A 13,269-nucleotide genomic window follows, 5' to 3' on the forward strand; every position below is an offset into this window, starting at 1 on the left:
CTTTGCCTGCCACCATCCTGGTAAACTGACTGCTCCTCCTTGCCTTCTGCCATGATTGTGAGGCCTCCCCAGCCATATGGAAATATAAGTCCATTAAACCTCTTCCTTTTGTAAATTGCCCCGTCTTGGGCATGTCTTTATCAGCAGTGTAAAAACAGACTAATATGGTAATAAACCAAAATTTTAACAAACTTAAGGTTTAAAATAAGCCTTGTTAAAGTTTGTTCCAAAATTTTTTGTAATGCCTGGTCATCCTGAAACTAAGGAATATAGTTTTCTCATATCATACCTCATAGAAATTCTAAAGAAACGTATTCTTTTAAGATGTGTGTGTGTGTGTGTGTGTGTGCGTGCACGTGTGTGCATGCACATGCGCATATGGCCAAAATTATGTAAAGATGCACTAGTGGGCATAAGCACCAAGTTTATTGTATGCTATGGTGTCTAATTCATTAGAAAGACTACAGGCATTTGGCAGATGACAAGAAAATGGGTAAGACCCACATTTTAAAATAGATTTTAAAAGCGTTTTTATTTATGTTAATGATGGAACCTAAGAAGAAATAGAAGAACTCCATCATCATAATTAAAGTTCTTCTGGAAGCAATGAGTCAATCAAGATGATGGCACTGTCTCTGAAAGTCAATATCATATCAGATTTGGGTTTGCAGAATTAAATTTATAAAAACTCCAGATAGATTGAGGTACTTTAGTTCCAGCCTCTCTGTGCATCTTTGTTGTGCCAATCACTGTGGGAATTACAGAGTAGTTAAAGATAGGGTTCTTGTGCTCTAAGAGCTTGCCATTGAGTAGGCGCATAGGAGCCAAATTTTATTATAATCTCAGAGTTGAAGATTTTTATGTTGTCAGCATATACTAACAGAATGGTCAAATAAAGCAACGCATTTACCACATTTCTTCACTTCCATCTGGTGAGAAACACAGGCATCTTGTTGATTTTCTGAAGCATCTCTCCTGTTGTCTTCTGCCTTGATAAAGCGGTGCTTTGGATATTTTTGTAATCACAGCATTGGATGGACCCTGGCCTAAGGAGGTAGGTGAGTGACCTTAGGTTCTCATCTTGCCAGATCTAAGGTAAATTTCGGGTCCTTCTTTGGACACTTTATGGGTTTGTTGAGCATTCAAGGTGGGTTCTCCAAAAAGCCATTGGTATCCACTATTGCATTGTCGGGGAAAGTAAAAGAGCAGTGGCCAGTGGTCACTGTGTGAACACTTAGGCTTTTAAAAACAGGACATTATGTTTTCTTGTCTATAACTCAGGGTGTTTGATTGGCACTCAGAATCCATTCATTTATATATTTAACAAATATTGGTTGGGCATTCCCTTGTGCCAGGTACTAAGGACAGATAATGACCAAGACACAATAATACCCACCAGTAGCTTTTGGCAGATGCAAGAGGCAGACAGAGGTTGTGTAGTGAATATATATTGTTTCTGTTTATCTAGTATCCTTTTTTTTTCTGTTTTGTTTTTGGTAATAAGATTCTCTTTCCTGTGGGGAAGTTCTCTTTTGCAATTCCAAGTGGTTTTGGTAAGGGTGGCAATCATAGTAGTTCACCTCTACTCCTCATGATACTGTGGTGGGAAGCGGGTGACAGACTTCATCTCCATGCCTGTGGCCACAGTGATTAGCCCAGTAATGAACCTGCAAACCAAAGCAAGCTCAATAAGAGTAGTTCCCTGGGGTTTGCTGTGTGGCTGCTGGGAGATATCAGCTCTGTTTCCTTGGAGGCCGTTGTGATGATGTAAACTCAGTACCCTCAAAGCCAGGCTCTCCCCAGCACTCTTCCCCCTTCTAGTTTCTGCTGCATAGAGGCTAAGACCCACAGAGAGTGAAGCAGAGCCAGTAGGTAGAGAAAAGGTGAAAGAGAATGAGGAGAAACCAAGAGAGAATGTAAACTGGCCACATACTTTGAATCCAGCTTTACCCTGGCCATTGCAGATACCTGAGCCAATAGATTACCTACTTTTCTTAGCTTGAGTTGCTTCTCCGTCACACATAATCAAGAGTCTTAGAGAACATATAACATAACAATCGCTGATTGTAGTTAACATAGCTGCTGGGAGATCCAACCCTCATCTGGTCTCATGGGGGTAAGGGAGTACTCTCTGAAAGCAGTGTTATCTAAGCTGAGGCCCAGTAGCTTTCCAAGAAAACTGGAGCTGGAGGAGTGGGGAATGTGAAAGTTGAAGAGTTCCAGGCAAAAGGAACATCTCATGCAAATACCTGGAAAAAAAGAGATAAAATGGCACATTTTGGGAACTACAGGGACTCCCGGATGCCTAGAATGGAGCTTGCACAGTCTAGCTAAATGGCATTGAACAACACTAAAAGACTGCCTGTTCTAGGTCTTCATGGGTCAGAGATAGGTGAGACAGTTGTCTCCACCCACGAGGAACCTATGATTTCCCCAGGAATATTGTATATAAATATCTACAAAGTTAAGCAACAACATACATTCACGTAAGATGATATATCAGATAGCTGACTGTAAGGTGGACAAGAGCTGTGAGAATTCAGAGAAGAGAGCCGAGATTGGTAATTGCAGAAAGGAGCAAGCAATGGGCTGGCCTGAGCAAAGGGCAGGGTGTGTATGGGTGTGGGGTCCAGTGCAGAGCAGAGCTGGTTTGGGGACCAGTGAGGACAACAGCTAAAAGTTCAGCAGGATTCAGTTGGAGAATAGTAGAAAGTAAGCTTGGAATGGTTGCATGTGGAGGGCCTAGGCATCAAGAGACTGTAAACTTCATGCTGAATGCAATGAGGAGCCATTACTAGCTTTTGAAGATCAGGAGGGATGAGACATTCAGTGAGTCAGGTTAGGATTGACATGGCGATGGCATGCAGAGTGACCTGGGCCAACTGGAATCAGGAGGCCAGTGGCAACTTGCTTATGGCCTGCAGCAGGGCAGTAGTGGGGACAACGAGAAAGGATGGAAGGGAAACCCTTGAAGACAAAAGAAGGGATGGACTTGAGTTCCTGGATGTGGAGAAGAAAGGAGAAGGATGAGCAGGGCTGCCCATCTGTCAGACAGCGCAGCCTCTTGTTACCCCGCCGAGATGGGCTGTGTCACCATGACCCCTGCCCGCCACAGGGGGCGCTCCACCACACTCATTCTCTGGGGAAATCTGCAGCTGTTGCCACGGTGGTGGCAGCAGCCTTGCCACAGGACAGGGATGGATGACAGAAGTGATTATGCAGCGATGCATAACAATTGAATCACTATAGGTTACACCTCTTGTGTCAATATGCAGAACCGGTTTGACTGAATTCAGTGAAAAGAACACCTGAATTCAGGAAGACAACACATTTTCTGAAGTGTCAGCATGACACCAAGGACCCTGCCTGAAATGCTTCAACTTTCTTTAAAAAACAAAACAAAACAAAACAAAACAAAAACCCAGCTCTATTGTTACCCAGACAAATCAGAATAGTCAACTGGTAGCATGCGAGGCTCCCGAGGCCAGCTCACTCACTATCCTGATATGGGCCAGTTAGCTCCCCACAGACTTCTGCCAGTGGTGTCAGGGCAACCAGTGCACACTTGAGGGCCTATAAGTGCCTTGAAGGTGCCAGTGCTGGGGCTACTGAAATGGATGGAATACGATTCCAGCCTCAGGGTGCTGAAATCACTGGGAGCAAGCGTGGGTTGGTGGGGGGGGCAGAAAGTCCTACTTTCAAATTCCAAATCTGTCATTTAACTAGTTGCAGGAGATCAATCTTGTTGACCTTCACTTTCCTCACCTGTAAAATGGGGATAATAGTACCTTGGGTGAAAAGAGATATTTATGTGTAAAGTGCTTGGCATAGTAAGTGGCACATGTGTCTTCAATAAATGATGCCTATTTATCATACAAGGTGGGCGATGCAGTTCCTGAGGTGTGCGCATGATGCTGTGGAAACACAGAGGGGGCACGGTTAGCCCAACTTTAAGGAGTTCTAGAAAGCCTGCCTGGAGGAGATGACACGTGAGAGGAGTATTGATGGTGGATAAAGATGGAAATAGGAGAGAGGAATTTCAGGCAGAGGACAAGCAGTACCTCCTGACAGAGGCAGGTTGCCACCCGAGGATTAGCTAAGGATGGGTGGCTAGCCCAGGGCCCACTGCTGCCTGTCTGGAACGGCAACTTCTAAGTTGTGCCTTGCTGAGTGTGAGTCCGACTTTCACCCTGGGATCCAGGACCTGCAGAACAGTAGCTGGAGACGCTGGTTATGCTTCGTACAGTTGTTTATACTCAGCCAGGGAAGCAGCGCTGCGCTTCCCCGAACAGAAAACTAGCCTGAGTCTGTCTTTGCTACTCGCACTCATCCCACTGAACTCCTGAGAGCAAGGCGAAGCATGTGGAAATTGTCTAGGGAATGTCCCCTAGTTGCCTGACGTAGGTTTAAAAACCGGAAATAGGGCAATTAATAAAATGTCCTGGTGCTCACAGATCATGGCTTTGTCGAGGCCGGGAAAGCAGCTCCCTTCTTTTATGTATGTCTTGCTATTGATGCTCTTTAGATGGTTTCTTCGGGACCACGTTGTTATGCCCAAGTTCTAGATGGGGCAATTAAATACGGGCAGTCGGGCTGTTATTTTACTTGCCTGTGGAAACAGAATTTACAGTGCTCGCTTGTCCTTTTCAATTTTCCCCTAATGGAGCCGTTTCCTCCTTTCACCTTGGAGGAAGCAGCGCCTTGGTGGTGGAGGGAGCCTCTCACTGGGCTGGCTTTTGCAGGGGCCATGGCGTCCCTCTGGATGAAAGGCTCAGCGGAACTCTAAGTCATTATCGTGATCAAGGACGAAGGAACCGTTTCAGCGTGTAAATGCAGATGCTCTCTTGGTCTCTGTGATAGATGTGTTCCCAGTGCCAGTGCAGCAGTGTGTTGAATTCTTTTTAAAATCTGAAAGACCTGCAGGCTCTTCTCTCCTTTTCGTAAATCCATTTCCCCGTTGAGATGAAAAATGTAATACTTTTCAGCTTACTTTAGACTTTCTTCAAAAATATTTCTGGAAAAGGATCCTTCATGTGGAGCATATGAAAACTGTCAGAGGATAGGAGAAAGGGAGGTTTTAAAAACACACTAATGGACAGCCATTATGCCGTGGGGAGTTCTCCCGGAGAGCAGAAAAGTACAAGCTGGGGAAGTCAGGGTGGGAGTGAGTGGGGAGCGGAGCATAGAGCCTATGGGTTAACAGACGAACACAGTCCAGAGATAGAAAAAACTGGGTGTGTACGTTAGTCCCCTTATCTGTGGTTTCACTTTTCACAGTTTCAGTTACACGTGGTCAACCGAGTCTGAAAATAGGTGAGTACAGTATAATAAGATATTTTGGTGGGAGGTGGAGGGCGGGGGAGCAAGACTACATTCACGTAACTTTTATTACAGCATATTGTTATGGTTGTTCTATTTTATTAGTTGTTGTTGTTCATTGCTTACTGTGCCTAATTTATAAATCACACTTTCTCATAGGTGTGTAGTAGTCGGCATGGGGTTCAGTACTATCCTCAGCTTCAGGTTTCCACTGGGGGTCTTGGAGTGCATCCCCTGCAGTTAAGAGGCGACTATTGTAATAAGATGGGAAACCAAGAATGGCCAAAATAAAGGACACTGTCAAGGTTTCCCTTTCCGAGTGCCAGAGAACATCAGTTTTGTAGTCTGACAGGTGGAGTTCAAATGCTGACTTTTGCATTTGCTAGCCATGACATTGGACAAGTTAGGTTTTGTGAGATTCAGTTTCCTTGCCCAGAAAATTGTCATAAAAATGACTTCTTCATAGGGTTTTGAGCTAATTAAACAAAGTCATGTATGTAGAGTGTCCATCTTGTTCTCTAGTATACAGTAAATATTCAGTAAGTGCTAGCTTTTCTTCTTATTATTGTTATAGTAATTCTTGCTGGCATGAGGAGATAGGTGGCATCATGGATGGCTTTCGAGGAGGTGGCCAGTCTCAATTCCCATCCAAGTAAGTATGTGCATGCCTTTCATCTAGCTGACTGGCACCCTTCTCTCTGGCAGGCAGCAGATTAGCACACCGAATCCCATCACCAAGATGTCCTGGCATACATCCTGGGCTCCTCTGTGAAGTGTTTGCCATGGCCTCGAGCCCCTCAGGTTGAGTGCACTTGTCTGCAAAGGGCTGTGTTCTATAGCAATGGGGGACCCATGAAGGAAGTCTCGTGATTCATTTTTCATTTCATCATTACTTGCCTTGCCTCTATGCCAAGGCTGGGAAGCAATGGGCCAGAGGTTTGGCCTATGAGCAATTCTGAATCATGTGGAGACTATGAAGGAAAACGAGAAGTTTAAAAATACTCCATAGGAAAGAAATGGTAAACAACATGGTTTCTTTTGAACTTTCCCAATTCAACTTCTGGTGTCATAAACCTCTGCAGGGGTGGCTAAGGGCTGGGACAAAGGCGTGTCTGTTGCAGATGTCCCCGTAACTCCCCGAGCAAATCTCTTTCTTCCCCTCCTAAATAACTCCAGAACATTACATGGCATTAACAAGTTTCCCAGGACAGGAACTTCTAGTTTATTACTTGCTCACATTGTCATCAGAAATTAATTTTGTCCCTGAAAGACAAATTGGCTGGTAGCTTACGAAGTTAAATGGAAAGAACAAGTGCGCATCTGTTTCTTCTGCATTTTGTCTCCTTGGTGTCTTACATATAAATGAATCAGAGTGTTCAAACTTAAATTAAGATCTTTGGCTAGATAAACAGTTAAAACTGGTTCCCATAGCTACCTCTCACACATAGCTGTGATTGCATTATAATCCCCTAGTAATCAGCTCTAAATGAAAGAAAGATGATAAGGGTGCTCTTTTCAGTTTTCAGTACTGATTTTTATTAGCTCTCAATCAGTCCGGGACTACTCTGTCTTTCATCACATTGTGGTAGTGTTTGTAGAATCATTAGAGTAATAAAGTGTAAATCTTACTGAGGTGCATTTTTCTTGAGGTGTTTTATATAACGAAAACTCTGAAGATTACACTGGCTGGTACAAGGAAGATTTGTTTCTGCGACGAAAGTAAGAATGTAATGTATGCTATATTCATTTAATCTTTACCAGAGTCAAAACCTAATGAATTATCCGGCCTAGGTAAAGCAACCGCCGTAAAAAGCTCTTGGACTTAACGCGGCCAAGTATTGCCCTAATATAGATTTGCATGTATTTAGCTAGTTTCTAATTTGGCTTGTTATCCTTCTTCAATACTCTTCCAGTGTAAAGCCCTCACATCTACAAGTGCATTACCCACAAAACCGCAAGCTTTGCTAGTCCCAGTGTGATTTCTTTAGCAAACAACTGTAATCCAATAAAACATCATGTCCCACCAACATTGAAGTATTTATTGCGGAATAAATTTCAGTTTTAAAAAGTGCGCTAGACCCTCTTCATTCTCATATATCATAGAGTGATCAGTCCTCTTAGCTTCCTTCGGGCTGGGGATCACTAAGTGGGGAAAAGTGGCAACTGGAGATAACAGCTCTCTGATGCCTCTCTGCATTTGTTCTGGATTCTTCCAGGCCTGTCCAGGAGACGGTAGTATGGAAAAGAACTGTGAGTTTTCCAAAACATGGGATTTTTCAGATTTTGCAGGTGTGCTACACATTTGCAATTAACAGAATACTTAATCCTGACGTGCCTTTCCCTTCCCGTAGGCTTTGTTATAGCTGGAATACGTGACAATGCATCATACCTATAAAAATGCCTGCTTGTTTTAAATGTTGGATTTTATGCATTTTATATTTATATTAGGACGAGAGTGTCCTTATATTTTAGTGACAGACATTTATGCTCGTCCACAGGGTAAGAAACAATATAATGTAGCAGTATGTAGTCTCTGCAAGAGTTTATAGAAATGCAGTGGTTTTATATTTAATTTTAAATTACTATTTTTTAAAGAAAGATTTTGCCTGAGATAATTATTACAGTTCCCATGCTCACATGGTGATAATGTGCATCTTTGCAATAAGCAGAGTGTCTGAAAGATTCAGGTAGTCAGAGAGTCAGCTGGTGGCACCGTGAAGATTTTTGCCAGGTATCTTTTTGGTTTATACCATTATAAGTAAAAATATGTGTAGGATTTGACCTGCAGATAGAATTTTTAGAGAGCAAGAGGAAGAAATCACTTGATTAGGATGGATAAAAATGATAAAGGAAATTTTGCTTTCAGGGTTTTTTTTTTTAACCCTTATATACCCTTGAAAGAGACTTCACATGTTATTTACTACTTATATTTTTAAAATGTAAAAGCCCGAATACACACACTGGTTATCTCTCTCTCTTTTTTAAAGAAAGCAAATAAAATATTTTGCTGATGATGGCGCTTTTTGTATGTGTTTGCATGTTGGTACTTAAATGCAATATGTCTGGAAGATGTTGCTATTTCACACTACACGCACAAGAAAGAGTAAATTGTAGGTCCTGATTATCAACAGATAACAAGACATACTGTATATAAATAAGTGCTCAGCATCAAAACCCATTATTGGATTAGCTATATAATCATGTCTCAGGCTGTAAGTCTGTGCTGACAAATGAACACTTTTCATTTGGCTCAAGGTCCTCATCAGCAACGGAACTAATTTTACATTCTCACCCATTAAGTGAATAAGATGTGGAAAAAGCTGTCTGCTTTTTGAAGTGTAAATTTGCTGCTACAGGCTGTGCAGACCAAAGCGCTTTTGAAGCAGGCAAATGAGATCATCTCTAGGGACATGTGAACCTCACAAAGTTTAGGTCATTTCTGTTGAAGGGACGGGGCGTGCGTATGTGTGTTCACCAACGTTCATATGGTATAGGTAGCTATGTACCTTGGGCTGCGTGGGTGTTCTCGGACATAGATGATGAACGATTTGTATAAATCTGGGAGAGAATTGGGAGCACTCTCTTCCTGTTCTCTAGAAACCAAAGACCCAGAGAATCTCTGTGAAGCCTGAGATGGAACCATCAGGGGTTAGCTTGTTAGACAGTCAGGATCTCAGCCCTCTGAGAAGAATAACCAACCCTGTGAAGGAGCAACAGTGGCTCTGCACCCTAGTTGTTCTTGGTGACTTTAATTCCTCTCTATACTCATGACTCCACGTTTAAATCTCTAGAGCAGACCTCTCCTTGGAGCTCCAGATCCTTAGATGCAACTGTCTACTTGGTATATCTATCTGGATGGTTCCTACATATCTCAAACTTAACATTGCCCAAATAAAACCATGGGAGCCTACCCAAAAAACATGTCTCTAACTCCCACTTCCTCTTCCTCTCGTAAACTGAATCAACATCTTCCTCCTTGCTCAAGCCAGAAACTGAAGTGTCATCTTTGTGTCACCCATTTTCCTCGCCAGTGAAATACAATCTATCATCAGTCACGCTGGTTTTATCAACACAATCTGTCCTGGGACACCTAGCCCAGGCCCACATCAACTCTCACCTTGGCAGCAGTGACCCTAGTCTCCCAGATCTTGCCTCTGCACCTTCACGCAAATCACCCCTTCTTCCCATCCATCCTTAGCAGAAACTAATCTTAAAATGTGGGTGTTATGGGTTGAATTGTGTCCCCACCCCAAAATTATATGAAGTTGTAACCGCTAGTACCTTAGAATGTATCCATATTTGGAAATAGGATTGTTGCAGACATAATTAGTTAAGATGAAGACATGCGGAATTAGAGTGGGCTCCTATCCAATGTGACTGTTGTCCTTGTAAAAAGAATGCCACTTGGAGAGAAAGAGCCTTGTGCAGAGAAAAGATGATTGTGAAGGAACAGTCAAGCACCGTCTGCAAGTAGTGCCAAAGATTGCCAGCCAACCACCAGCAGCTAGGAGAGGGGCCTGAAACTGATCTTCCCTTGGAGCCTGCAGGAGGAAATGACACTGCCAACACCTGGATCTTGATTTCTAGCCTCCAGAACGATGAGACAGTAAATTTCTCCTGTTTAAGTCACTCAGCCTTGGTATTTTGTTATGGCAGCCCTAGCTAACTAATACAGTTGGAATCATGTCCCTTCACTTCTTAAAGGCCCGATGCCTTCTCATTTCATTCAGAATCAAACTCAAATGTCTCCTATCGTGACCTATAAAACTCTTGGTGATCTGGCTCTGGTCGGCTTCTCCAGTTTCACCTCCCACTCACGCTTCCCTCCTCATCTTCAGCCACACTGACAACAATCTGTTCCTTGGTCATGCCAAATGCTCTCTTTCCCAGACCCTGCACATACTGTGTCCTCCACTTGGAGTGCCCACCACCTCCTCCTCTCCCTTTGTGTGGCTAACATCTCATCCTTAGGGTCTTAATTTACATGTTACCATTCCCCACTCCTGCTGTTATGCTCTGCCTTAGCCCCATTTTCCTTTTATAATTATCATTAAATGTGTTTCTTTTATATTCTTTCATACTTTCTTTCTTTGGTCTAGTCTCTGAGGTCCACGAGACACATCGTTCTGATTCATCAGTGTATCTCTTGTGCCTAATACAGTGCCTGGCACACCCTGGAAGTTTGATAAACATGTGTTCAGTGGGTGAATGAATGAAAGGTGTCTAGGAAGCCCCTCTCCTCAAATCTCATGGCTGCTGAATTTATTGTCACATAAGCCTTATCTTTTTGGTGTCTGTTTGGAAAAGGATGAATTTTACATGGGAAGTGTCCTTTGATTTCTCCTTATGTTGGAAATGTCCAGATCACTTCACATCCTTAAGGTTTTATGTCTAGAATTGGGGGACCTGACCAAGAATCTAGGTGTAGCAATACCACAGGAGAAATGGGTGGTGGGTCAGGTCTTTGCCCATTAATTGCACCAAGATACTTGTGAATCTTCTCCCATAAAAAAAATGTGGCCTCTTGGCAGGCCAAAGAGTACATTGCTATATAGAAATACTCCCTGGTCTCAGCTTTTGCCAAGTTGAAAAATAGGAAGTTGTGTGGGTTAGTATGGGGGAGACTGCTAGCTATCCACCAAAATCTGTTTTTCTTTCTTCCTGGGCACACAATTAAATTATATATCCCAGCAACCCAGCAGTTGGGTGTGGTCACATGACTGAGTTCTCTCCAGTGGTTTGTGGGCAGAAGTGCTGGGTACTATTTTCAGGCCCAGCCCACTGAAAACCTCCCACAGGCACTGCCCATGATCTTTTCCCTCTGGTTGGTGGGGCTGCCAATGCCTAGGGCAACCCTAGAAACCATGGTTGATAATGGAAAACCACCATCAGCCTGGATCTCTGGACTGTATGGAGAAAACCTTCCTTTCAGCCCTGAACTGACCAGGATTTTGTGTGAAGCCACTGCAATTTCAGGGTCTATCTGTAACTGCAGGCTAGTCAATCCTGACAGCATCATGACCTCTTCTTTAGGAAGCTGACACTCATGAGAGGGGTGAAACCAGCAAACACTGAGTTGCTGATAATGCCTGCTAAGGGAGACGAGCTTGAGGAGGGAGGGGAGTGGATTGTTAGAACTGACTCAGGCAGGAACCTCTTCTCTCTCATGCACCACACAAAAAGGGTTTTGGAAAGAAATCAGGTAATAGCTCATTCTTTTAAAACTCTGTGAGACAAGAGAGATCAAGGAAAAGATGACATCTGTGAGTGTCTCGCCATGTTCTACTACAATCCCTGGGTGCTGTGCCACTCCCGATTAGCCCTGTGTCCTTTCTGGCCGTGGCCCCTCTTGAAACCATGGCAAAAGCTTTTAAACCAACAATAGGGAGATAAAATTTGTGAGGTGAGCCCTCAGGGCCTAGGAGGGGAAGAAAGCGCAAGTAAACTTTGAAAGATATTCTGATATGTTTGGTATCTTCTGAATGGTTATATCTCCCAGGAGGGTGGTGACTGTGTTTTATTGATCCTTGTATCTATCCCAGTCCAGTGCTTGGTAGATCTTATGTGCTTAATGAATGTTTGAAAAATGAATTAATACATTATCTCATTTGAATGTCACAAAAACCTTGTAAGGAGATAAGACTTTATTGCAGACATTGCTGTTTGCCTAATGGGGTCAGAACAATTCCTGTTTCATTTGCCTCTTTCCAGTACCTGGGAGACTACACTTTCAGTTGGGGAGGGCCACTCACTGGTTCTGTCCAAAAAAGTCTGAGGGAAAGTGACCTCTCCAGCTTTTCCTGCTGTGGGAGTAAACCTGAGGCCTTGTGCTGATGAGGTGGAGCCTCTGTTAGTCTGATCCTGAGTCACTCTGTAGAAAAAGAAAGAGCCCTTCATTGACTTGTGCTGGGTATGTAGTGTGAGCAAGAGAGAAGTTTCTGCTGGATTAAGCCATCATGCATGTTACACTCCAGCATGGCCTAGCCTGTGCAAACTAGCACACTTAACCAATGGCAACTTCCCCCTCTTCATTTTACATGCACAGAACTTGAAATTTTGCCAGTTCTTCTCTGGATGGCCATCTGCTCCACAGGAGGCCAGGCCTCTCCCAGTCTCAGGGGTGAAATGTGGTTGGTCTCAGACGATCATGGTGACCTTGATCCACTCAGCCAGTGATGATTTTAGGGGTAGGTGTGTAAGCTGGGTCTGGCCAAGATGACATCTGGGGAACTCTGTTAGGGAACCTTTTGGGGAAATTTTTTCTTACACATAGACCAGGAGACAAGAATGCTTCCGTTTTGTGCCCAAGGGCATTATTTTGGGAGGACATGAGGCTTGGAACTGCTACAACTGTCCTGTGGCTGTAAGGGGAGATGCCAACACATAGAAGGTGGCAGACTGGGAAAAGACACAATTCTCTTTAGATTTTTTAAGTTGAATATTCTGTTTCTTGTACCTCAGAGCAACCAAACAGTTATCTCCAATTTATCAATGAGAAAAATGAAGTTCAGACAGTATAAATGACCTGCCCAAAGCCTCTTGGCTTGTAAGTAGGAATCAGGTCTTCTAACTTGGAGTTTTCCTCTCTTTGCATTATTCTAGGGATAGCAATAGTTTTTTCTCATCTCCAAACAACAGACTGGATGTACCTGCCTGGAGAGTTGTGTTGGGAAGGGTTTTAAGACCACATCCAAAAAGAAAGAGGGTTTTGGTTGATTAGCGAGTTTATGGGCATAAGGCAGGACTGTGCTTTTCCTCATGACTGTAGTATCCCACGGTATTTCTGGATTATCTTGACTGTGGGAGGGATGGTGTAATAGTTATCTACTACTGGGTAACAAATTTAGCAGCTTTAAAAAAAAACCAGGCATTTACCATCTCACAGTCTCTGTGGGATGTGGAAATACAGACGTGGATTAGCTGAGCGCTTCTGTCTCAACATCGGCTATG

At 43.4% G+C, this 13,269-nt stretch overlaps 1 long non-coding RNA gene across 2 annotated transcripts in view; it reads left to right on the forward strand.

Moving 5' to 3' along the window:
- Nucleotides 1–837: 837 nt before the first annotated feature.
- The window catches only part of LOC141580409 (uncharacterized), a 112,886-nt gene continuing 100,454 nt past the window's right edge, over nucleotides 838–13,269 (forward strand). Inside the window, exons 1-2 of one of the 2 annotated variants that reach the window (XR_012512617.1) lie at nucleotides 5,270–5,313; nucleotides 5,894–5,971. This is a non-coding gene — a long non-coding RNA (uncharacterized LOC141580409). Of the gene's footprint in view, nucleotides 1,055–5,269; nucleotides 5,314–5,893; nucleotides 5,972–13,269 lie in introns of those variants that run through there. The other variant, XR_012512618.1, reaches the window with a different exon arrangement.

The sequence above is a fragment of the Saimiri boliviensis genome, chromosome 11 (genome assembly GCF_048565385.1).
Source record: "Saimiri boliviensis isolate mSaiBol1 chromosome 11, mSaiBol1.pri, whole genome shotgun sequence".
Classification (NCBI taxonomy): domain Eukaryota; kingdom Metazoa; phylum Chordata; class Mammalia; order Primates; family Cebidae; genus Saimiri; species Saimiri boliviensis.